Consider the following 23269-nt stretch of genomic DNA (forward strand, 5'->3'; position numbering starts at 1 on the left):
GAAATGGGCCTCATCTCGCCTGGAGGGCAAAACCGCCTGGATTTTCTCGAGTTGCGGCAGGTGCTCTCGACTTACGACGGGGACCTCAGGGACCCGCTCTGGTGGCCTCAGGAAAGGCCAGTCCCCTTGCGCGTTCCTCGGGGGCCTCTCGGGATTCCTCTCCCGTCGATGCCGGGGCCTATGACCTTGTGTGGAGTCGGGGCCGGAACCTGAGGATTCCTCTCCAGTGCTGACATGGATCTTGGGGTACTTCTGGAGTCTCCCCAGGGGAGTCAGTCCTCGTCTCGAATGCGGGCATGCACTTGCGCTTTCCTCCAGAGCGGTAGCAGCAGTGTCACGCAGTCCGCCGCGTGGATCAAAGGATCTATGGTTTTCCCTCGAGTCTTTCCCACGAGGCTTTCCCACGAGGCTTTCCCACAGGGCTGTCCCACGTGCACACGTGGTGGGAGTCGATCCTCGGCTTGAACGTCAAGGCAGTGCAGGGAAAACAGGTTCCTCTGGAATGGACTGACACATCTGGGGGACTCTTTGAATGGTGGCATGACCCTGGAGTTCCTCTCGCCTTTCCTGTGGAGAGCGCCTCCTCTTGAGATGCGACGGGAACGCCAGGAATTCTTTCCCTACGAAACAGGGAAAGGATCCCTCATCTCGAGCTAGGAGGCGGAAACGGGGCTCCCCTGGATGTGTGCGGGACCCACGTGCTTCCTCTCGTGTGGAGACGGGTATGTCGGGGAACTTCTTGAGTTGCAGCAAGGGTGTGAAGGACCCTTTGGAAGTTCCAGTGGTTAGACGTGATTATCCTCGAGAAGCCTCAGCGGAAATGGGCCTCATCTCGCCTGGAGGGCAAAACCTCCTGGATTTTCTCGAGTTGCGGCATGTGCTCTCGACTTACGACGGGGACCTCAGGGACCCGCTCTGGTGGCCTCAGGAAAGGCCAGTCCCCATGCGAGTTCCTCGGGGGCGTCTCGTGATTCCTCTCCCGTCGATGCCGGGGCCTAAGACCTTGTGTGGAGTCGGGGCCGGAACCTGAGGATTCCACTCCAGTGCTGACATGGATCTTGGGGTACTTCTGGAGTCTCCCCAGGGGAGTCAGTCCTCGTCTCGAATGCGGGCATGCACTTGCGCTTTCCTCCAGAGGGGTAGCAGCAGTGTCACGCCGTCCGCCGCGTGGATCAAAGGATCTATGGTTTTCCCTCGAGTCTTTCCCACGAGGCTTTCCCACGAGGCTTTCCCACAGGGCTGTCCCACGTGCACACGTGGTGGGACTCGATCCTCGGCTTGAACGTCAAGGCAGTGCAGGGAAAACAGGTTCCTCTGGAATGGACTGACACATCTGGGGGACTCTTGGAATGGTGTCACGACCCTGGAGTTCCTCTCGCCTTTCCTGTGGAGAGCGCCTCCTCTTGAGATGCGACGGGAACGCCGGGAATTCTTTCCCTACGAAACAGGGAAAGGATCCCTCATCTCGAGCTAGGAGGCGGAAACGGGGCTCCCCTGGATGTGTGCGGGACCCCACGTGCTTCCTCTCGAGTGGAGACGGGTATGTCGGGGAACTTCTTGAGTTGCAGCAATGGTGTGAAGGACCCTTTGGAAGTTCCAGTGGTTAGATGTGATTGGCCTCGAGAAGCCTCAGCGGAAATGGGCCTCATCTCGCCTGGAGGGCAAAACCTCCTGGATTTTCTCGAGTTGCGGCAGGTGCTCTCGACTTACGACGGGGACCTCAGGGACCCGCTCTGGTGGCCTCAGGAAAGGCCAGTCCCCATGCGAGTTCCTCGGGGGCGTCTCGGGATTCCTCTCCCGTCGATGCCGGGGCCTAAGACCTTGTGTGGAGTCGGGGCCGGAACCTGAGGATTCCTCTCCAGTGCTGACATGGATCTTGGGGTAATTCTGGAGTCTCCCCAGGGGAGTCAGTCCTCGTCTCGAATGCGGGCATGCACTTGCGCTTTCCTCCAGAGCGGTAGCAGCAGTGTCACGCAGTCCGCCGCGTGGATCAAAGGATCTATGGTTTTCCCTCGAGTCTTTCCCACGAGGCTTTCCCACGAGGCTTTCCCACAGGGCTGTCCCACGTGCACACGTGGTGGGAGTCGATCCTCGGCTTGAACGTCAAGGCAGTGCAGGGAAAACAGGTTCCTCTGGAATGGACTGACACATCTGGGGGTCTCTTGGAATGGTGGCACGACCCTGGAGTTCCTCTCCCCTTTCCTGTGGAGAGCGCCTCCTCTTGAGATGCGACGGGAACGCCGGGAATTCTTTCCCTACGAAACAGGGAAAGGATCCCTCATCTCGAGCTAGGAGGCGGAAACGGGGCTCCCCTGGATGTGTGCGGGACCCCACGTGCTTCCTTTCGAGTGGAGACGGGTATGTCGGGAAAGTTCTTGAGTTGCAGCAAGGGTGTGAAGGACCCTTTGGAAGTTCCAGTGGTTAGATGTGATTGGCCTCGAGAAGCCTCAGCGGAAATGGGCCTCATCTCGCTTGGAGGGCAAAACCTCCTGGATTTTCTCGAGTTGCGGCAGGTGCTCTCGACTTACGACGGGGACCTCAGGGACCCGCTCTGGTGGCCTCAGGAAAGGCCAGTCCCCATGCGAGTTCCTCGGGGGCCTCTCGGGATTCCTCTCCCGTCGATGCCGGGGCCTAAGACCTTGTGTGGAGTCGGGGCCGGAACCTGAGGATTCCTCTCCAGTGCTGACATGGATCTTGGGGTACTTCTGGAGTCTCCCCAGGGGAGTCAGTCCTCGTCTCGAATGCGGGCATGCACTTGCGCTTTCCTCCAGAGCGGTAGCAGCAGTGTCACGCAGTCCGCCGCGTGGATCAAAGGATCTATGGTTTTCCCTCGAGTCTTTCCCACGAGGCTTTCCCACGAGGCTTTCCAACAGGGCTGTCCCACGTGCACACGTGGTGGGAGTCGATCCTCGGCTTGAACGTCAAGGCAGTGCAGGGAAAACAGGTTCCTCTGGAATGGACTGACACATCTGGGGGACTCTTGGAATGGTGGCATGACCCTGGATTTCCTCTCGCCTTTCCTGTGGAGAGCGCCTCCTCTTGAGATGCGACGGGAACGCCGGGAATTCTTTCCCTACGAAACAGGGAAAGGATCCCTCATCTCGAGATAGGAGGCGGAAACGGGCCTCCCCTGGATGTGTGCGGGACACCACGTGCTTCCTCTCGAGTGCAGACGGGTATGTCGGGGAACTTCTTGAGTTGCAGCAAGGGTGTGAAGGACCCTTTGGAAGTTCCAGTGGTTAGATGTGATTGGCCACAAGAAGCCTCAGCGGAAATGGGGCTCATCTCGCCTGGAGGGCAAAACCTCCTGCATTTTCTCGAGTTGCGGCAGGTGCTCTCGACTTACGACGGGGACCTCAGGGACCCGCTCTTGTGGCCTCAGGAAAGGCCAGTCCCCATGCGAGTTCCTCGGGGGCCTCTCGGGATTCCTCTCCCGTCGATGCCGGGGCCTAAGACCTTGTGTGGAGTCGGGGCCGGAACCTGAGGATTCCTCTCCAGTGCTGACATGGATCTTGGGGTACTTCTGGAGTCTCCCCAGGGGAGTCAGTCCTCGTCTCGAATGCGGGCATGCACTTGCGCTTTCCTCCAGAGGGGTAGCAGCAGTGTCACGCAGCCCGCCGCGTGGATCAACGGATATATGGTTTTCCCTCGAGTCTTTCCCAGGAGGCTTTCCCACGAGGCTTTCCCACAGGGCTGTCCCACGTGCACACGTGGTGGAACTCGATCCTCGGCTTGAACGTCAAGGCAGTGCAGGGAAAACAGGTTCCTCTGGAATGGACTGACACATCTGGGGGACTCTTGGAATGGTGTCACGACCCTGGAGTTCCTCTCGCCTTTCCTGTGGAGAGCGCCTCCTCTTGAGATGCGACGGGAACGCCGGGAATTCTTTCCCTACGAAACAGGGAAAGGATCCCTCATCTCGAGCTAGGAGGCGGAAACGGGGCTCCCCTGGATGTGTGCGGGACCCCACGTGCTTCCTCTCGAGTGGAGACGGGTATGTCGGGGAACTTCTTGAGTTGCAGCAATGGTGTGAAGGACCCTTTGGAAGTTCCAGTGGTTAGATGTGATTGGCCTCGAGAAGCCTCAGCGGAAATGGGCCTCATCTCGCCTGGAGGGCAAAACCTCCTGGATTTTCTCGAGTTGCGGCAGGTGCTCTCGACTTACGACGGGGACCTCAGGGACCCGCTCTGGTGGCCTCAGGAAAGGCCAGTCCCCATGCGAGTTCCTCGGGGGCGTCTCGGGATTCCTCTCCCGTCGATGCCGGGGCCTAAGACCTTGTGTGGAGTCGGGGCCGGAACCTGAGGATTCCTCTCCAGTGCTGACATGGATCTTGGGGTACTTCTGGAGTCTCCCCAGGGGAGTCAGTCCTCGTCTCGAATGCGGCCATGCACTTGCGCTTTCCTCCAGAGCGGTAGCAGCAGTGTCACGCAGTCCGCCGCGTGGATCAAAGGATCTATGGTTTTCCCTCGAGTCTTTCCCACGAGGCTTTCCCACCAGGCTTTCCCACAGGGCTGTCCCACGTGCACACGTGGTGGGAGTCGATCCTCGGCTTGAACGTCAAGGCAGTGCAGGGAAAACAGGTTCCTCTGGAATGGACTGACACATCTGGGGGTCTCTTGGAATGGTGGCACGACCCTGGAGTTCCTCTCCCCTTTCCTGTGGAGAGCGCCTCCTCTTGAGATGCGACGGGAACGCCGGGAATTCTTTCCCTACGAAACAGGGAAAGGATCCCTCATCTCGAGCTAGGAGGCGGAAACGGGGCTCCCCTGGATGTGTGCGGGACCCCACGTGCTTCCTCTCGAGTGGAGACGGGTATGTCGGGGAAGTTCTTGAGTTGCAGCAAGGGTGTGAAGGACCCTTTGGAAGTTCCAGTGGTTAGACGTGATTAGCCTCGAGAAGCCTCAGCGGAAATGGGCCTCATCTCGCTTGGAGGGCAAAACCTCCTGGATTTTCTCGAGTTGCGGCAGGTGCTCTCGACTTACGACGGGGACCTCAGGGACCCGCTCTTGTGGCCTCAGGAAAGGCCAGTCCCCATGCGAGTTCCTCGGGGGCCTCTCGGGATTCCTCTCCCGTCGATGCCGGGGCCTAAGACCTTGTGTGGAGTCAGGGCCGGAACCTGAGGATTCCTCTCCAGTGCTGACATGGATCTTGGGGTACTTCTGGAGTCTCCCCAGGGGAGTCAGTCCTCGTCTCGAATGCGGGCATGCACTTGCGCTTTCCTCCACAGGGGTAGCAGCAGTGTCACGCCGTCCGCCGCGTGGATCAACGGATATATGGTTTTCCCTCGAGTCTTTCCCACGAGGCTTTCCCACGAGGCTTTCCCACAGGGCTGTCCCACGTGCACACGTGGTGGGACTCGATCCTCGGCTTGAACGTCAAGGCAGTGCAGGGAAAACAGGTTCCTCTGGAATGGACTGACACATCTGGGGGTCTCTTGGAATGGTGGCACGATCCTGGAGTTCCTCTCCCCTTTCCTGTCGAGAGCGCCTCCTCTTGAGATGCGACGGGAACGCCGGGAATTCTTTCCCTACGAAACAGGGAAAGGATCCCTCATCTCGAGCTAGGAGGCGGAAACGGGGCTCCCCTGGATGTGTGCGGGACCCCACGTGCTTCCTCTCGAGTGGAGACGGGTATGTTGGGGAAGTTCTTGAGTTGCAGCAAGGGTGTGAAAGACCCTTTGGAAGTTCCAGTGGTTAGACGTGATTGGCCTCGAGAAGCCTCAGCGGAAATCGGCCTCATCTCGCCTGGAGGGCAAAACCTCCTGGATTTTCTCGAGTTGCGGCAGGTGCTCTCGACTTAGGACGGGGACCTCAGGGACCCGCTCTGGTGGCCTCAGGAAAGGCCAGTCCCCATGCGAGTTCCTCGGGGGCCTCTCGGGATTCCTCTCCCGTCGATGCCCGGGCCTAAGACCTTGTGTGGAGTCGGGGCCGGAACCTGAGGATTCCTCTCCAGTGCTGACATGGATCTTGGGGTACTTCTGGAGTCTCCCCAGGGGAGTCAGTCCTCGTCTCGAATGCGGGCATGCACTTGCGCTTTCCTCCAGAGCGGTAGCAGCAGTGTCACGCAGTCCGCCGCGTGGATCAAAGGATCTATGGTTTTCCCTCGAGTCTTTCCCACGAGGCTTTCCCACGAGGCTTTCCAACAGGGCTGTCCCACGTGCACACGTGGTGGGAGTCGATCCTCGGCTTGAACGTCAAGGCAGTGCAGGGAAAACAGGTTCCTCTGGAATGGACTGACACATCTGGGGGACTCTTGGAATGGTGGTATGACCCTGGATTTCCTCTCGCCTTTCCTGTGGAGAGCGCCTCCTCTTGAGATGCGACGGGATCGCCGGGAATTCTTTCCATACGAAACAGGGAAAGGATCCCTCATCTCGAGATAGGAGGCGGAAACGGGCCTCCGCTGGATGTGTGCGGGACACAAAGTGCTTCCTCTCGAGTGCAGACGGGTATGTCGGGGAACTTCTTGAGTTGCAGCAAGGGTGTGAAGGACCCTTTGGAAGTTCCAGTGGTTAGATGTGATTGGCCTCGAGAAGCCTCAGCGGAAATGGGCCTCATCTCGCCTGGAGGGCAAAACCTCCTGGATTTTCTCGAGTTGCGGCAGGTGCTCTCGACTTACGACGGGGACCTCAGAGACCCGCTCTTGTGGCCTCAGGAAAGGCCAGTCCCCATGCGAGTTCCTCGGGGGCCTCTCGGGATTCCTCTCCCGTCGATGCCGGGGCCTAAGACCTTGTGTGGAGTCGGGGCCGGACCCTGAGGATTCCTCTCCAGTGCCGACATGGATCTTGGGGTACTTCTGGAGTCTCCCCAGGGGAGTCAGTCCTCGTCTCGAATGCGGGCAGGCACTTGCGCTTTCCTCCAGAGGGGTAGCAGCAGTGTCACGCCGTCCGCCGCGTGGATCAACAGATATATGGTTTTCCCTCGAGTCTTTCCCACGAGGCTTTCCCACGAGGCTTTCCCACAGGGCTGTCCCACGTGCACACGTGGTGGGACTCGATTCTCGGCTTGAACGTCAAGGCAGTGCAGGGAAAACAGGTTCCTCTGGAATGGACTGACACATCTGGGGGACTCTTGGAATGGTGTCACGACCCTGGAGTTCCTCTCGCCTTTCCTGTGGAGAGCGCCTCCTCTTGAGATGCGACGGGAACGCCGGGAATTCTTTCCCTACGAAACAGGGAAAGGATCCCTCATCTCGAGCTAGGAGGCGGAAACGGGGCTCCCCTGGATGTGTGCGGGACCCCACGTGCTTCCTCTCGAGTGGAGACGGGTATGTCGGGGAAGTTCTTGAGTTGCAGCAAGGGTGTGAAGGACCCTTTGGAAGTTCCAGTGGTTAGACGTGATTAGCCTCGAGAAGCCTCAGCGGAAATGGGCCTCATATCGCCTGGAGGGCAAAACCTCCTGGATTTTCTCGAGTTGCAGCAGGTGCTCTCGACTTACGACGGGGATCTCAGGGACCCGCTCTGGTGGCCTCAGGAAAGGCCAGTCCCCATGCGAGTTCCTCGGGGGCCTCTGGGGATTCCTCTCCCGTCGATGCCGGGGCCTAAGTCCTTGTGTGGAGTCGGGGACGGAACCTGAGGATTCCTCTCCTGTGCTGACATGGATCTTGGGGTACTTCTGGAGTCTCCCCAGGGGAGTCAGTCCTGGTCTCGAATGCGGGCATGCACTTGCGCTTTCCTCCAGAGCGGTAGCAGCAGTGTCACGCAGTCCGCCGCGTGGATCAAAGGATCTATGGTTTTCCCTCGAGTCTTTCCCACGAGGTTTTCCCACGAGGCTTTCCAACAGGGCTGTCCCACGTGCACACGTGGTGGGAGTCGATCCTCGGCTTGAACGTCAAGGCAGTGCAGGGAAAACAGGTTCCTCTGGAATGGACTGACACATCTGGGGGACTCTTGGAATGGTGTCACGACCTGGAGTTCCTCTCGCCTTTCCTGTGGAGAGCGCCTCCTCTTGAGATGCGACGGGAACGCCGGGAATTCTTTCCCTACGAAACAGGGAAAGGATCCCTCATCTCGAGCTAGGAGGCGGAAACGGGGCTCCCCTGGATGTGTGCGGGACCCCACGTGCTTCCTCTCGAGTGGAGACGGGTATGTCGGGGAACTTCTTGAGTTGCAGCAATGGTGTGAAGGACCCTTTGGAAGTTCCAGTGGTTAGATGTGATTGGCCTCGAGAAGCCTCAGCGGAAATGGGCCTCATCTCGCCTGGAGGGCAAAACCTCCTGGATTTTCTCGAGTTGCGGCAGGTGCTCTCGACTTACGACAGGGACCTCAGGGACCCGCTCTGGTGGCCTCAGGAAAGGCCAGTCCCCATGCGAGTTCCTAGGGGGCGTCTCGGGATTCCTCTCCCGTCGATGCCGGGGCCTAAGACCTTGTGTGGAGTCGGGGCCGGAACCTGAGGATTCCTCTCCAGTGCTGACATGGATCTTGGGGTACTTCTGGAGTCTCCCCAGGGGAGTCAGTCCTCGTCTCGAATGCGGGCATGCACTTGCGCTTTTCTCCAGAGCGGTAGCAGCAGTGTCACGCAGTCCGCCGCGTGGATCAAAGGATCTATGGTTTTCCCTCGAGTCTTTCCCACGAGGCTTTCCCACGAGGCTTTCCCACAGGGCTGTCCCACGTGCACACGTGGTGGGAGTCGATCCTCGGCTTGAACGCCAAGGCAGTGGAGGGAAAACAGGTTCCTCTGGAATGGACTGACACATCTGGGGGTCTCTTGGAATGGTGGCACGATCCTGGAGTTCCTCTCGCCTTTCCTGTGGAGAGCGCCTCCTCTTGAGATGCGACGGGAACGCCGGGAATTCTTTCCTTACGAAACAGGGAAAGGATCCCTCATCTCCAGCTAGGAGGCGGAAACGGGGCTCCCCTGGATGTGTGCGGGACCCCACGTGCTTCCTCTCGAGTGAAGACAGGTATGTTGGGGAAGTTCTTGAGTTGCAGCAAGGGTGTGAAAGACCCTTTGGAAGTTCCAGTGGTTAGACGTGATTGGCCTCGAGAAGCCTCAGCGGAAATCGGCCTCATCTCGCCTGGAGGGCAAAACCTCCTGGATTTTCTCGAGTTGCGGCAGGTGCTCTCGACTTAGGACGGGGACCTCAGGGACCCGCTCTGGTGGCCTCAGGAAAGGCCAGTCCCCATGCGAGTTCCTCGGGGTCCTCTCGGGATTCCTCTCCCGTCGATGCCGGGGCCTAAGACCTTGTGTGGAGTCGGGGCCGGAACCTGAGGATTCCTCTCCAGTGCTGACATGGATCTTGGGGTACTTCTGGAGTCTCCCCAGGGGAGTCAGTCCTCGTCTCGAATGCGGGCATGCACTTGCGCTTTCCTCCAGAGCGGTAGCAGCAGTGTCACGCAGTCCGCCGCGTGGATCAAAGGATCTATGGTTTTCCCTCGAGTCTTTCCCACGAGGCTTTCCCACGAGGCTTTCCCACAGGGCTGTCCCACGTGCACACGTGGTGGGAGTCGATCCTCGGCTTGAACGTCAAGGCAGTGCAGGGAAAACAGGATCCTCTGGAATGGACTGACACATCTGGGGGACTCTTGGAATGGTGGCACGACCCTGGAGTTCCTCTCGCCTTTCCTGTGAAGAGCGCCTCCTCTTGAGATGCGACGGGAACGCCGGGAATTCTTTCCCTACGAAACAGGGAAAGGATCCCTCATCTCGAGCTAGGAGGCGGAAACGGGGCTCCCCTGGATGTGTGCGGGACCACACGTGCTTCCTCTCGAGTGCAGACGGGTATGTCGGGGAACTTCTTGAGTTGCAGCAATGGTGTGAAGGACCCTTTGGAAGTTCCAGTGGTTAGATGTGATTGGCCTCGAGAAGCCTCAGCAGAAATGGGCCTCATCTCGCCTGGAGGGCAAAACCTCCTGGATTTTCTCGACTTGCGGCAGGTGCTCTCGACTTACAACGGGGACCTCAGGGACCCGCTCTGGTGGCCTCAGGAAAGGCCAGTCCCCATGCGAGTTCCTCGGGGGCCTCTCGGGATTCCTCTCCCGTCGATGCCGGGGCCTAAGACCTTGTGTGGAGTCGGGGCCGGAACCTGAGGATTCCTCTCCAGTGCTGACATGGATCTTGGGGTACTTCTGGAGTCTCCCCAGGGGAGTCAGTCCTCGTCTCGAATGCGGGCATGCACTTGCGCTTTCCTCCAGAGCGGTAGCAGCAGTGTCACGCAGTCTGCCGCGTGGATCAAAGGATCTATGTTTTTCCCTCGAGTCTTTCCCACGAGGCTTTCCCACGCGGCTTTCCCACAGGGCTGTCCCACGTGCACAAGTGGTGGGAGTCGATCCTCGGCTTGAACGTCTAGGCAGTGCAGGGAAAAGAGGTTCCTCTGTAATGGACTGACACATCTGGGTGACTCTTGGAATGGTGTCACGACCCTGGAGTTCCTCTCGCCTTTCCTGTGGAGAGCGCCTCCTCTTGAGATGCGACGGGAACGCCGGGAATTCTTTCCCTACGAAACAGGGAAAGGATCCCTCATCTCGAGCTAGGAGGCGGAAAAGGGGCTCCCCTGGATGTGTGAGGGACCCCACGTGCTTCCTCTCGAGTGGAGACGGGTATGTCGGGGAACTTCTTGAGTTGCAGCAATGGTGTGAAGGACCGTTTGGAAGTTCCAGTGGTTAGATGTGATTGGCCTCGAGAAGCCTCAGCGGAAATGGGCCTCATCTGGCCTGGAGGGCAAAACCTCCTGGATTTTCTCGAGTTGCGGCAGGTGCTCTCGACTTACGACGGGGACCTCAGGGACCCGCTCTGGTGGCCTCAGGAAAGGCCAGTCCCCATGCGAGTTCCTCGGGGGCCTCTCGGGATCCATCTCCCGTCGATGCCGGGGCCTAAGTCCTTCTGTGGAGTCGGGGCCGTAACCTGAGGATTCCTCTCCAGTGCGGACATGGATCTTGGGGTACTTCTGGAGTCTCCCCAGGGGAGTCAGTCCTCGTCTCAAATGCGGGCATGCACTTGCGCTTTCCTCCAGAGCGGTAGCAGCAGTGTCACGCAGCCCGCCGCGTGGATCAGAGGATCTATGGTTTTCCCTCGAGTCCTTCCCACGAGGCTTTCCCACGAGGCTTTCCCACAGGGCTGTCCCACGTGCACACGTGGTGGGAGTCGATCCTCGGTTTGAACATCAAGGCAGTGCAGGGAAAACAGGTTCCTCTGTAATGGACTGACACATCTGGGGGTCTCTTGGAATGGTGGCACGACCCTGGATTTCCTCTCCCCTTTCCTGTGGAGAGCGCCTCCTCTTGAGATTGGACGGGACGCCGGGAATTCTTTCTCTACGGAACAGGGAAAGGATCCCTCATCTCGAGCTAGGAGGCGGAAACGGGGCTCCCCTGGATGTGTGCGGGACCCCACGTGCTTCCTCTCGAGTGGAGACGGGTATGTCGGGGAAGTTCTTGAGTTGCAGCAAGGGTGTGAAGGACCCTTTGGATGTTCCAGTGGTTAGACGTGATTAGCCTCGAGAAGCCTCAGCGGAAATGGGCCTCATCTCGCCTGGAGGGCAAAACCTCCTGGATTTTCTCGAGTTGCGGCAGGTGCTCTCGACTTACGACGGGGACCTCAGGGACCCGCTCTGGTGGCCTCAGGAAAGGCCAGTCCCCATGCGAGTTCCTCGGGGGCCTCTCGGGATTCCTCTCCCGTCGATGCCGGGGCCTAAGACCTTGTGTGGAGTCGGGGCCGGACCCTGAGGATTCCTCTCCAGTGCCGACATGGATCTTGGGGTACTTCTGGAGTCTCCCCAGGGGAGTCAGTCCTCGTCTCGAATGCGGGCATGCACTTGCGCTTTCCTCCAGAGGGGTAGCAGCAGTGTCACGCCGTCCGCCGCGTGGATCAACGGATATATGGTTTTCCCTCGAGTCTTTCCCACGAGGCTTTCCCACGAGGCTTTCCCACAGGGCTGTCCCACGTGCACACGTGGTGGGACTCGATTCTCGGCTTGAACGTCAAGGCAGTGCAGGGAAAACAGGTTCCTCTGGAATGGACTGACACATCTGGGGGACTCTTGGAATGGTGGCACGATCCTGGAGTTCCTCTCGCCTTTCCTGTGGAGAGCGCCTCCTCTTGAGATGCGACGGGAACGCCGGGAATTCTTTCCTTACGAAACAGGGAAAGGATCCCTCATCTCCAGCTAGGAGGCGGAAACGGGGCTCCCCTGGATGTGTGCGGGACCCAACGTGCTTCCTCTCGAGTGAAGACAGGTATGTTGGGGAAGTTCTTGAGTTGCAGCAAGGGTGTGAAAGACCCTTTGGAAGTTCCAGTGGTTAGACGTGATTGGCCTCGAGAAGCCTCAGCGGAAATCGGCCTCATCTCGCCTGGAGGGCAAAACCTCCTGGATTTTCTCGAGTTGCGGCAGGTGCTCTCGACTTAGGACGGGGACCTCAGGGACCCGCTCTGGTGGCCTCAGGAAAGGCCAGTCCCCATGCGAGTTCCTCGGGGGCCTCTCGGGATTCCTCTCCCGTCGATGCCGGGGCCTAAGACCTTGTGTGGAGTCGGGGCCGGAACCTGAGGATTCCTCTCCAGTGCTGACATGGATCTTGGGGTACTTCTGGAGTCTCCCCAGGGGAGTCAGTCCTCGTCTCGAATGCGGGCATGCACTTGCGCTTTCCTCCAGAGCGGTAGCAGCAGTGTCACGCAGTCTGCCGCGTGGATCAAAGGATCTATGTTTTTCCCTCGAGTCTTTCCCACGAGGCTTTCCCACGCGGCTTTCCCACAGGGCTGTCCCACGTGCACAAGTGGTGGGAGTCGATCCTCGGCTTGAACGTCTAGGCAGTGCAGGGAAAAGAGGTTCCTCTGTAATGGACTGACACATCTGGGTGACTCTTGGAATGGTGTCACGACCCTGGAGTTCCTCTCGCCTTTCCTGTGGAGAGCGCCTCCTCTTGAGATGCGACGGGAACGCCGGGAATTCTTTCCCTACGAAACAGGGAAAGGATCCCTCATCTCGAGCTAGGAGGCGGAAAAGGGGCTCCCCTGGATGTGTGAGGGACCCCACGTGCTTCCTCTCGAGTGGAGACGGGTATGTCGGGGAACTTCTTGAGTTGCAGCAATGGTGTGAAGGACCGTTTGGAAGTTCCAGTGGTTAGATGTGATTGGCCTCGAGAAGCCTCAGCGGAAATGGGCCTCATCTGGCCTGGAGGGCAAAACCTCCTGGATTTTCTCGAGTTGCGGCAGTTGCTCTCGACTTACGACGGGGACCTCAGGGACCCGCTCTGGTGGCCTCAGGAAAGGCCAGTCCCCATGCGAGTTCCTCGGGGGCCTCTCGGGATCCATCTCCCGTCGATGCCGGGGCCTAAGTCCTTCTGTGGAGTCGGGGCCGTAACCTGAGGATTCCTCTCCAGTGCTGACATGGATCTTGGGGTACTTCTGGAGTCTCCCCAGGGGAGTCAGTCCTCGTCTCGAATGCGGGCATGCACTTGCGCTTTCCTCCAGAGCGGTAGCAGCAGTGTCACGCAGCCCGCCGCGTGGATCAGAGGATCTATGGTTTTCCCTCGAGTCCTTCCCACGAGGCTTTCCCACGAGGCTTTCCCACAGGGCTGTCCCACGTGCACACGTGGTGGGAGTCGATCCTCGGTTTGAACATCAAGGCAGTGCAGGGAAAACAGGTTCCTCTGTAATGGACTGACACATCTGGGGGTCTCTTGGAATGGTGGCACGACCCTGGATTTCCTCTCCCCTTTCCTGTGGAGAGCGCCTCCTCTTGAGATTGGACGGGACGCCGGGAATTCTTTCTCTACGAAACAGGGAAAGATCCCTCATCTCGAGCTAGGAGGCGGAAACGGGGCTCCCCTGGATGTGTGCGGGACCCCACGTGCTTCCTCTCGAGTGGAGACGGGTATGTCGGGGAAGTTCTTGAGTTGCAGCAAGGGTGTGAAGGACCCTTTGGATGTTCCAGTGGTTAGACGTGATTAGCCTCGAGAAGCCTCAGCGGAAATGGGCCTCATCTCGCCTGGAGGGCAAAACCTCCTGGATTTTCTCGAGTTGCGGCAGGTGCTGCCGACTTACGACGGGGACCTCAGGGACCCGCTCTGGTGGCCTCAGGAAAGGCCAGTCCCCATGCGAGTTCCTCGGGGGCCTCTCGGGATTCCTCTCCCGTCGATGCCGGGGCCTAAGACCTTGTGTGGAGTCGGGGCCGGACCCTGAGGATTCCTCTCCAGTGCCGACATGGATCTTGGGGTACTTCTGGAGTCTCCCCAGGGGAGTCAGTCCTCGTCTCGAATGCGGGCATGCACTTGCGCTTTCCTCCAGAGGGGTAGCAGCAGTGTCACGCCGTCCGCCGCGTGGATCAACGGATATATGGTTTTCCCTCGAGTCTTTCCCACGAGGCTTTCCCACGAGGCTTTCCCACAGGGCTGTCCCACGTGCACACTTGGTGGGACTCGATTCTCGGCTTGAACGTCTAGGCAGTGCAGGGAAAACAGGTTCCTCTGGAATGGACTGACACATCTGGGGGACTCTTGGAATGGTGGCACGATCCTGGAGTTCCTCTCGCCTTTCCTGTGGAGAGCGCCTCCTCTTGAGATGTGACGGGAACGCCGGGAATTCTTTCCTTACGAAACAGGGAAAGGATCCCTCATCTCCAGCTAGGAGGCGGAAACGGGGCTCCCCTGGATGTGTGCGGGACCCCACGTGCTTCCTCTCGAGTGAAGACAGGTATGTTGGGGAAGTTCTTGAGTTGCAGCAAGGGTGTGAAAGACCCTTTGGAAGTTCCAGTGGTTAGACGTGATTGGCCTCGAGAAGCCTCAGCGGAAATCGGCCTCATCTCGCCTGGAGGGCAAAACCTCCTGGATTTTCTCGAGTTGCGGCAGGTGCTCTCGACTTAGGACGGGGACCTCAGGGACCCGCTCTGGTGGCCTCAGGAAAGGCCAGTCCCCATGCGAGTTCCTCGGGGGCCTCTCGGGATTCCTCTCCCGTCGATGCCGGGGCCTAAGACCTTGTGTGGAGTCGGGGCCGGAACCTGAGGATTCCTCTCCAGTGCTGACATGGATCTTGGGGTACTTCTGGAGTCTCCCCAGGGGAGTCAGTCCTCGTCTCGAATGCGGGCATGCACTTGCGCTTTCCTCCAGAGCGGTAGCAGTAGTGTCACGCAGTCTGCCGCGTGGATCAAAGGATCTATGATTTTCCCTCGAGTCTTTCAAACGAGGCTTTCCCACGAGGCTTTCCCACAGGGCTGTCCCACGTGCACACGTGGTGGGAGTCGATCCTCGGCTTGAACGTCAAGGCAGTGCAGGGAAAACAGGTTCCTCTGAAATGGACTGATACATCTGTGGGACTCTTGGAATGGTGGCACGACCCTGGAGTTCCTCTCGCCTTTCCTGTGGAGAGCGCCTCCTCTTGAGATGCGACGGGAACGCCGGGAATTCTTTCCCTACGAAACAGGGAAAGGATCCCTCATCTCGAGCTAGGAGGCGGAAACGGTGCTCCCCTGGATGTCTGCGGGACCAACGTGCTTCCTCTCGAGTGGAGACGGGTATGTCGGGGAACTTCTTGAGTTGCAGCAAGGGTGTGAAGGACCCTTTGGAAGTTCCAGTGGTTAGACGTGATTAGCCTCGAGAAGCCTCAGTGGAAATGGGCCTCATCTCGCCTGGAGGGCAAAACCTCCTGGATTTTCTCGAGTTGCGGCAGGTGCTCTCGACTTACGACGGGGACCTCAGGGACCCGCTCTGGTGGCCTCAGGAAAGGCCAGTCCCCATGCAAGTTCCTCGGGGGCCTCTCGGGATTCCTCTCCCGTCGATGCCGGGGCCTAAGGCCTTGTGTGGAGTCAGGGCCGGAACCTGAGGATTCCTCTCCAGTGCTGACATGGATCTGGGGGTACTTCTGGAGTCTCCCCAGGGGAGTCAGTCCTCGTCTCGAATGCGGGCATGCACTTGCGCTTTCCTCCAGAGCGGTAGCAGCAGTGTCACACAGTCCGCCGCGTGGATCAAAGGATCTATGTTTTTCCCTCGAGTCTTTCCCACGAGGCTTTCCCACCAGGCTTTCCCACGAGTCTGTCCCACGTGCACACGTGGTGGGAGTCGATCCTCGGCTTGAACGTCAAGGCAGTGCAGGGAAAACAGGTTCCTCTGGAATGGACTGACACATCTGGGGGACTCTTGGAATGGTGTCACGACCCTGGAGTTCCTCTCGCATTTCCTGTGGAGAGCGCCTCCTCTTGAGATGCGACGGGAACGCCGGGAATTCTTTCCCTACGAAACAGGGAAAGGATCCCTCATCTCGAGCTAGGAGGCGGAAACGGGGCTCCCCTGGATGTGTGCGGGACCCCACGTGCTTCCTCTCGAGTGGAGACGGGTATGTCGGGGAAGTTATTGAGTTGCAGCAAGGGTGTGAAGGACCCTTTGGAAGTTCCAGTGGTTAGACGTGATTAGCCTCGAGAAGCCTCAGCGGAAATGGGCCTCATCTCGCCTGGAGGGCAAAACCTCCTGGATTTTCTCGAGTTGCGGTAGGTGCTCTCGACTTAGACGGGGACCTCAGGGACCCGCTCTGGTGGCCTCAGGAAAGGCCAGTCCCCATGCGAGTTCCTCGGGGGCCTCTCGGGATTCCTCTCCCGTCGATGCCGTGGCCTAAGACCTTGTGTGGAGTCGGGGCCGGAACCTGAGGATTCCTCTCCAGTGCTGACATGGATCTTGGGGTACTTCTGGAGTCTCCCCAGGGGAGTCAGTCCTCGTCTCGAATGCGGGCATGCACTTGCGCTTTCCTCCAGAGCGGTAGCAGCAGTGTCACGCAGTCCGCCGCGTGGATCAAAGGATCTATGGTTTTCCCTCGAGTCTTTCCCACGAGGCTTTCCCACGAGGCTTTCCCACAGGGCTGTCCCACGTGCACACGTGGTGGGAGTCGATCCTCGGCTTGAACGTCAAGGCAGTGCAGGGAAAACAGGTTCCTCTGGAATGGACTGACACATCTGGGGGACTCTTGGAATGGTGTCTCGACACTGGAGTTCCTATCGCCTTTCCTGTGGAGAGCGCCTCCTCTTGAGATGCGACGGGAACGCCGGGAATTCTTTCCCTACGAAACAGGGAGAGGATCCCTCATCTCGAGCTAGGAGGCGGAAACGGGGCTCCCCTGGATGTGTGCGGGACCACACGTGCTTCCTCTCGAGTGGAGACGGGTATGTCGGGGAAGTTCTTGAGTTGCAGCAAGGGTGTGAAGGACCCTTTGGAAGTTCCAGTGGTTAGACGTGATTAGCCTCGAGAAGCCTCAGCGGAAATGGGCCTCATCTCGCCTGGAGGGCAAAACCTCCTGGATTTTCTCGAGTTGCGGCAGGTGCTCTCGACTTACGACGGGGACCTCAGGGACCCGCTCTGGTGGCCTCAGGAAAGGCCAGTCCCCATGCGAGTTCCTCGGGGGCCTCTCGGGATTCCTCTCCCGTCGATGCCGGGGCCTAAGACCTTGTGTGGAGTCGGGGCCGGAACCTGAGGATTCCTCTCCAGTGCTGACATGGATCTTGGGGTACTTCTGGAGTCTCCCCAGGGGAGTCAGACCTCATCTCGAATGCGGACATGCACTTGCGCTTTCCTCCAGAGCGGTAGCAGCAGTGTCACGCAGTCCGCCGCGTGGATCAAAGGATCTATGGTTTTCCCTCGAGTCTTTCCCACGAGGCTTTCCCACGAGGCTTTCCCACAGGGCTGTCTCACGTGCACACGTGGTGGGAGTCGATCCTCGGCTTGAACGTCAAGGCAGTGCAGGGAAAACAGGTTCCTCTGGAATGGACTGACATATCTGGGGGACTCTTGGAATGGTGCCACGACCCTGGAGTTCCTTTCGCCTTTCCTGTGGAGAGCGCCTCCTCTTGAGATGCGACGGGAACGCCGGGAATTCTTTCCCTACGAAACAGGGAAAGGATCCCTCATCTCGAGCTAGGAGGCGGAAACGGGGCTCCCCTGGATGTGTGTGGGACACCACGTGCTTCCTCTCGAGTGGAGACGGGTATGTCGGGGAACTTCTTGAGTTGCAGCTATGGTGTGAAGGACCCTTTGGAAGTTCCAGTGGTTACATGTGATTGGCCTCGAGAAGCCTCAGCGGAAATGGGCCTCATCTCGCCTGGAGGGCAAAACCTCCTGGATTTTCTCGAGTTGCGGCAGGTGCTCTCGACTTACGACGGGGACCTCAGGGACCCGCTCTGGTGGCCTCAGGAAAGGCCAGTCCCCATGCGAGTTCCTCGGGGGCCTCTCGGGATTCCTCTCCCGTCGATGCCGGGGCCTAAGACCTTGTGTGGAGTCGGGGCCGGAACCTGAGGATTCCTCTCCAGTGCTGACATGGATCTTGGGGTACTTCTGGAGTCTCCCCAGGGGAGTCAGTCCTCGTCTCGAATGCGGGCATGCACTTGCGCTTTCCTCCAGAGCGGTAGCAGCAGTGTCACGCAGTCCGCCGCGTGGATCAAAGGATCTATGGTTTTCCCTCGAGTCTTTCCCACGAGGCTTTCCCACGAGGCTTTCCCACGAGTCTGTCCCACGTGCACACGTGGTGGGAGTCGATCCTCGGCTTGAACGTCAAGGCAGTGCAGGGAAAACAGGTTCCTCTGTAATGGACTGACACATCTGGGGGACTCTTGGAATGGTGTCACGACCCTGGAGTTCCTCTCGCATTTCCTGTGGAGAGCGCCTCCTCTTGAGATGCGACGGGAACGCCGGGAATTCTTTCCCTACGAAACAGGGAAAGGATCCCTCATCTCGAGCTAGGAGGCGGAAACGGGGCTCCCCTGGATGTGTGCGGGACCCCACGTGCTTCCTCTCGAGTGGAGACGGGTATGTCGGGGAAGTTCTTGAGTTGCAGCAAGGGTGTGAAGGACCCTTTGGAAGTTCCAGTGGTTAGACGTGATTAGCCTCGAGAAGCCTCAGCGGAAATGGGCCTCATCTCGCCTGGAGGGCAAAACCTCCTGGATTTTCTCGAGTTGCGGCAGGTGCTCTCGTCTTACGACGGGGACCTCAGGGACCCGCTCTGGTGGCCTCAGGAAAGGCCAGTCCCCATGCGAGTTCCTCGGGGGCCTCTGGGGATTCCTCTCCCGTCGATGCCGGAGCCTAAGTCCTTGTGTGGAGTCGGGGCCGGAACCTGAGGATTCGTCTCCAGTGCTGACATGGATCTTGGGGTACTTCTGGAGTCTCCCCAGGGGAGTCAGTCCTCGTCTCGTTTGCGGGCATGCACTTGCGCTTTCCTCCAGAGCGGTAGCAGCAGTGCCACACAGTCCGCCGCATGGATCAAAGGATCTATGGTTTTCCCTCGAGTCTTTCCCACGAGGCTTTCCCACGAGGCTTTCCCACAGGGCTGTCCCACGTGCACACGTGGTGGGAGTCGATCCTCGGCTTGAACGTCAAGGCAGTGCAGGGAAAACAGGTTCCTCTGGAATGGACTGACACATCTGGGGGACTCTTGGAATGGTGTCACGACCCTGGAGTTCCTCTCGCATTTCCTGTGGAGAGCGCCTCCTCTTGAGATGCGACGGGAACGCCGGGAATTCTTTCCCTACGAAATAGGGAAAGGATCCCTCATCTCGAGCTAGGAGGCGGAAACGGGGCTCCCCTGGATGTGTGCGGGACACCACGTGATTCCTCTCGAGTGGAGACGGGTATGTCGGGGAACTTCTTGAGTTGCACAAAGGGTGTGAAGGACCCTTTGGAAGTTCCAGTGGCTAGATGTGATTGGCCTCGAGAAGCCTCAGCGGAAATGGGCCTCATCTCGCCTGGAGGGCAAAACCTCCTGGATTTTCTCGAGTTGCGGTAGGTGCTCTCGACTTACGACGGGGACCTCAGGGACCCGCTCTGGTGGCCTCAGGAAAGGCCAGTCCCCATGCGAGTTCCGCGGGGGCCTCTCGGGATTCCTCTCCCGTCGATGCCGTGGCCTAAGACCTTGTGTGGAGTCGGGGCCGGAACCTGAGGATTCCTCTCCAGTGCTGACATGGATCTTGGGGTACTTCTGGAGTCTCCCCAGGGGAGTCAGTCCTCGTCTCGAATGCGGGCATGCACTTGCGCTTTCCTCCAGAGCGGTAGCAGCAGTGTCACGCAGTCCGCCGCGTGGATCAAAGGATCTATGGTTTTCCCTCGAGTCTTTCCCACGAGGCTTTCCCACGAGGCTTTCCCACAGGGCTGTCCCACGTGCACACGTGGTGGGAGTCGATCCTCGGCTTGAACGTCAAGGCAGTGCAGGGAAAACAGGTTCCTCTGGAATGGACTGACACATCTGGGGGACTCTTGGAATGGTGTCTCGACACTGGAGTTCTATCGCCTTTCCTGTGGAGAGCGCCTCCTCTTGAGATGCGACGGGAACGCCGGGAATTCTTTCCCTACGAAACAGGGAGAGGATCCCTCATCTCGAGCTAGGAGGCGGAAACGGGGCTCCCCTGGATGTGTGCGGGACCCACGTGCTTCCTCTCGAGTGGAGACGGGTATGTCGGGGAACTTCTTGAGTTGCAGCAAGGGTGTGAAGGACCCTTTGGAAGTTCCAGTGGTTAGACGTGATTAGCCTCGAGAAGCCTCAGCGGAAATGGGCCTCATCTCGCCTGGAGGGCAAAACCTCCTGGATTTTCTCGAGTTGCGGCAGGTGCTCTCGACTTACGACGGGGACCTCAGGGACCCGCTCTGGTGGCCTCAGGAAAGGCCAGTCCCCATGCGAGTTCCTCGGGGGCCTCTCGGGATTCCTCTCCCGTCGATGCCGGGGCCTAAGTCCTTGTGTGGAGTCGGGGCCGGAACCTGAGGATTCCTCTCCAGTGCTGACATGGATCTTGGGGTACTTCTGGAGTCTCCCCAGGGGAGTCAGACCTCATCTCGAATGCGGACATGCACTTGGGCTTTCCTCCAGAGCGGTAGCAGCAGTGTCACGCAGTCCGCCGCGTGGATCAAAGGATCTATGGTTTTCCCTCGAGTCTTTCCCACGAGGCTTTCCCACGAGGCTTTCCCACAGGGCTGTCCCACGTGCACACGTGGTGGGAGTCGATCCTCGGCTTGAACGTCAAGGCAGTGCAGGGAAAACAGGTTCCTCTGTAATGGACTGACACATCTGGGGGACTCTTGGAATGGTGTCACGACCCTGGAGTTCCTCTCGCATTTCCTGTGGAGAGCGCCTCCTCTTGAGATGCGACGGGAACGCCGGGAATTCTTTCCCTACGAAACAGGGAAAGGATCCCTCATCTCGAGCTAGGAGGCGGAAACGGGGCTCCCCTGGATGTGTGCGGGACCCCACGTGCTTCCTCTCGAGTGGAGACGGGTATGTCGGGGAAGTTCTTGAGTTGCAGCAAGGGTGTGAAGGACCCTTTGGAAGTTCCAGTGGTTAGACGTGATTAGCCTCGAGAAGCCTCAGCGGAAATGGGCCTCATCTCGCCTGGAGGGCAAAACCTCCTGGATTTTCTCGAGTTGCGGCAGGTGCTCTCGACTTACGACGGGGACCTCAGGGACCCGCTCTGGTGGCCTCAGGAAAGGCCAGTCCCCATGCGAGTTCCTCGGGGGCCTCTCGGGATTCCTCTCCAGTCGATGCCGGAGCCTAAGTCCTTGTGTGGAGTCGGGGCCGGAACCTGAGGATTCGTCTCCAGTGCTGACATGGATCTTGGGGTACTTCTGGAGTCTCCCCAGGGGAGTCAGTCCTCGTCTCGTTTGCGGGCATGCACTTGCGCTTTCCTCCAGAGCGGTAGCAGCAGTGCCACACAGTCCGCCGCATGGATCAAAGGATCTATGGTTTTCCCTCGAGTCTTTCCCACGAGGCTTTCCCACGAGGCTTTCTCACAGGGCTGTCCCACGTGCACACGTGGTGGGAGTCGATCCTCGGCTTGAACGTGAAGGCAGTGCAGGAAAAACAGGTTCCTCTGGAATGGACTGACACATCTGGGGGACTCTTGGAATGGTGGCACGACCCTGGAGTTCCTCTCGCCTTTCCTGTGGAGAGCGCCTCCTCTTGAGATGCGACGGGAACGCCGGGAATTCTTTCCCTACGAAACAGGGAAAGGATCCCTCATCTCGAGCTAGGAGGCGGAAACGGGGCTCCCCTGGATGTGTGTGGGACCCACGTGCTTCCTCTCGCGTGGAGACGGGTATGTCGGGGAACTTCTTGAGTTGCAGCAAGGGTGTGAAGGACCCTTTGGAAGTTCCAGTGGTTAGATGTGATTGGCCTCGAGAAGCCTCAGCGGAAATGGGCCTCATCTCGCCTGGAGGGCAAAACCTCCTGGATTTTCTCGAGTTGCGGCAGGTGCTCTCGACTTACGACGGGGACCTCAGGGACCCGCTCTGGTGGCCTCAGGAAAGGACAGTCCCCATGCGAGTTCCTCGGGGGCGTCTCGGGATTCCTCTCCCGTCGATGCCGGGGCCTAAGACCTTGTGTGGAGTCGGGGCCGGAACCTGAGGATTCCTCTCCAGTGCTGACATGGATCTTGGGGTACTTCTGGAGTCTCCCCAGGGGAGTCAGTCCTCGTCTCGTTTGCGGGCATGCATTGCGCTTTCCTCCAGAGCGGTAGCAGCAGTGTCACGCATTCCCCGCGTGGATCAAAGGATCTATGGTTTTCCCTCGAGTCTTTCCCACGAGGCTTTCCCACGAGGCTTTCCCACAGGGCTGTCCCACGTGCACACGTGGTGGGAGTCGATCCTCGGCTTGAACGTCAAGGCAGTGCAGGGAAAACAGGTTCCTATGGAATGGACTGACACATCTGGGGGACTCTTGGAATGGTGGCACGACCCTGGAGTTCCTCTCGCCTTTCCTGTGGAGAGCGCCTCCTCTTGAGATGCGACGGGAACGCCGGGAATTCTTTCCCTACGAAACAGGGAAAGGATCCCTCATCTCGAGCTAGGAGGCGGAAACGGGGCTCCCCTGGATGTGTGCGGGACACCACGTGCTTCCCCTCGAGTGCAGACGGGTATGTCGGGGAACTTCTTGAGTTGCAGCAATGGTGTGAAGGACCCTTTGGCAGTTCCAGTGGTTAGATGTGATTGGCCTCGAGAAGCCTCAGCGGAAATGGGCCTCATCTCGCCTGGAGGGCAAAACCTCCTGGATTTTCTCGAGTTGCGGCAGGTGCTCTCGACTTACGACGTGGACCTCAGGGAACCGCTCTGGTGGCCTCAGGAAAGGCCAGTCCCCATGCGAGTTCCTCGGGGGCCTCTCGGGATTCCTCTCCCGTCGATGCCGGGGCCTAAGACCTTGTGTGGAGTCGGGGCCGGAACCTGAGGATTCCTCTCCAGTGCTGACATGGATCTTGGGGTACTTCTGGAGTCTCCCCAGGGGAGTCAGTCCTCGTCTCGAATGCGGGCATGCATTGCGCTTTCCTCCAGAGCGGTAGCAGCAGTGTCACGCAGTCCGCCGAGTGGATTAAAGGATCTATGGTTTTCCCT

This window comes from Ovis canadensis, chromosome 23 (genome assembly GCF_042477335.2).
Source record: "Ovis canadensis isolate MfBH-ARS-UI-01 breed Bighorn chromosome 23, ARS-UI_OviCan_v2, whole genome shotgun sequence".
NCBI lineage: Eukaryota > Metazoa > Chordata > Mammalia > Artiodactyla > Bovidae > Ovis > Ovis canadensis.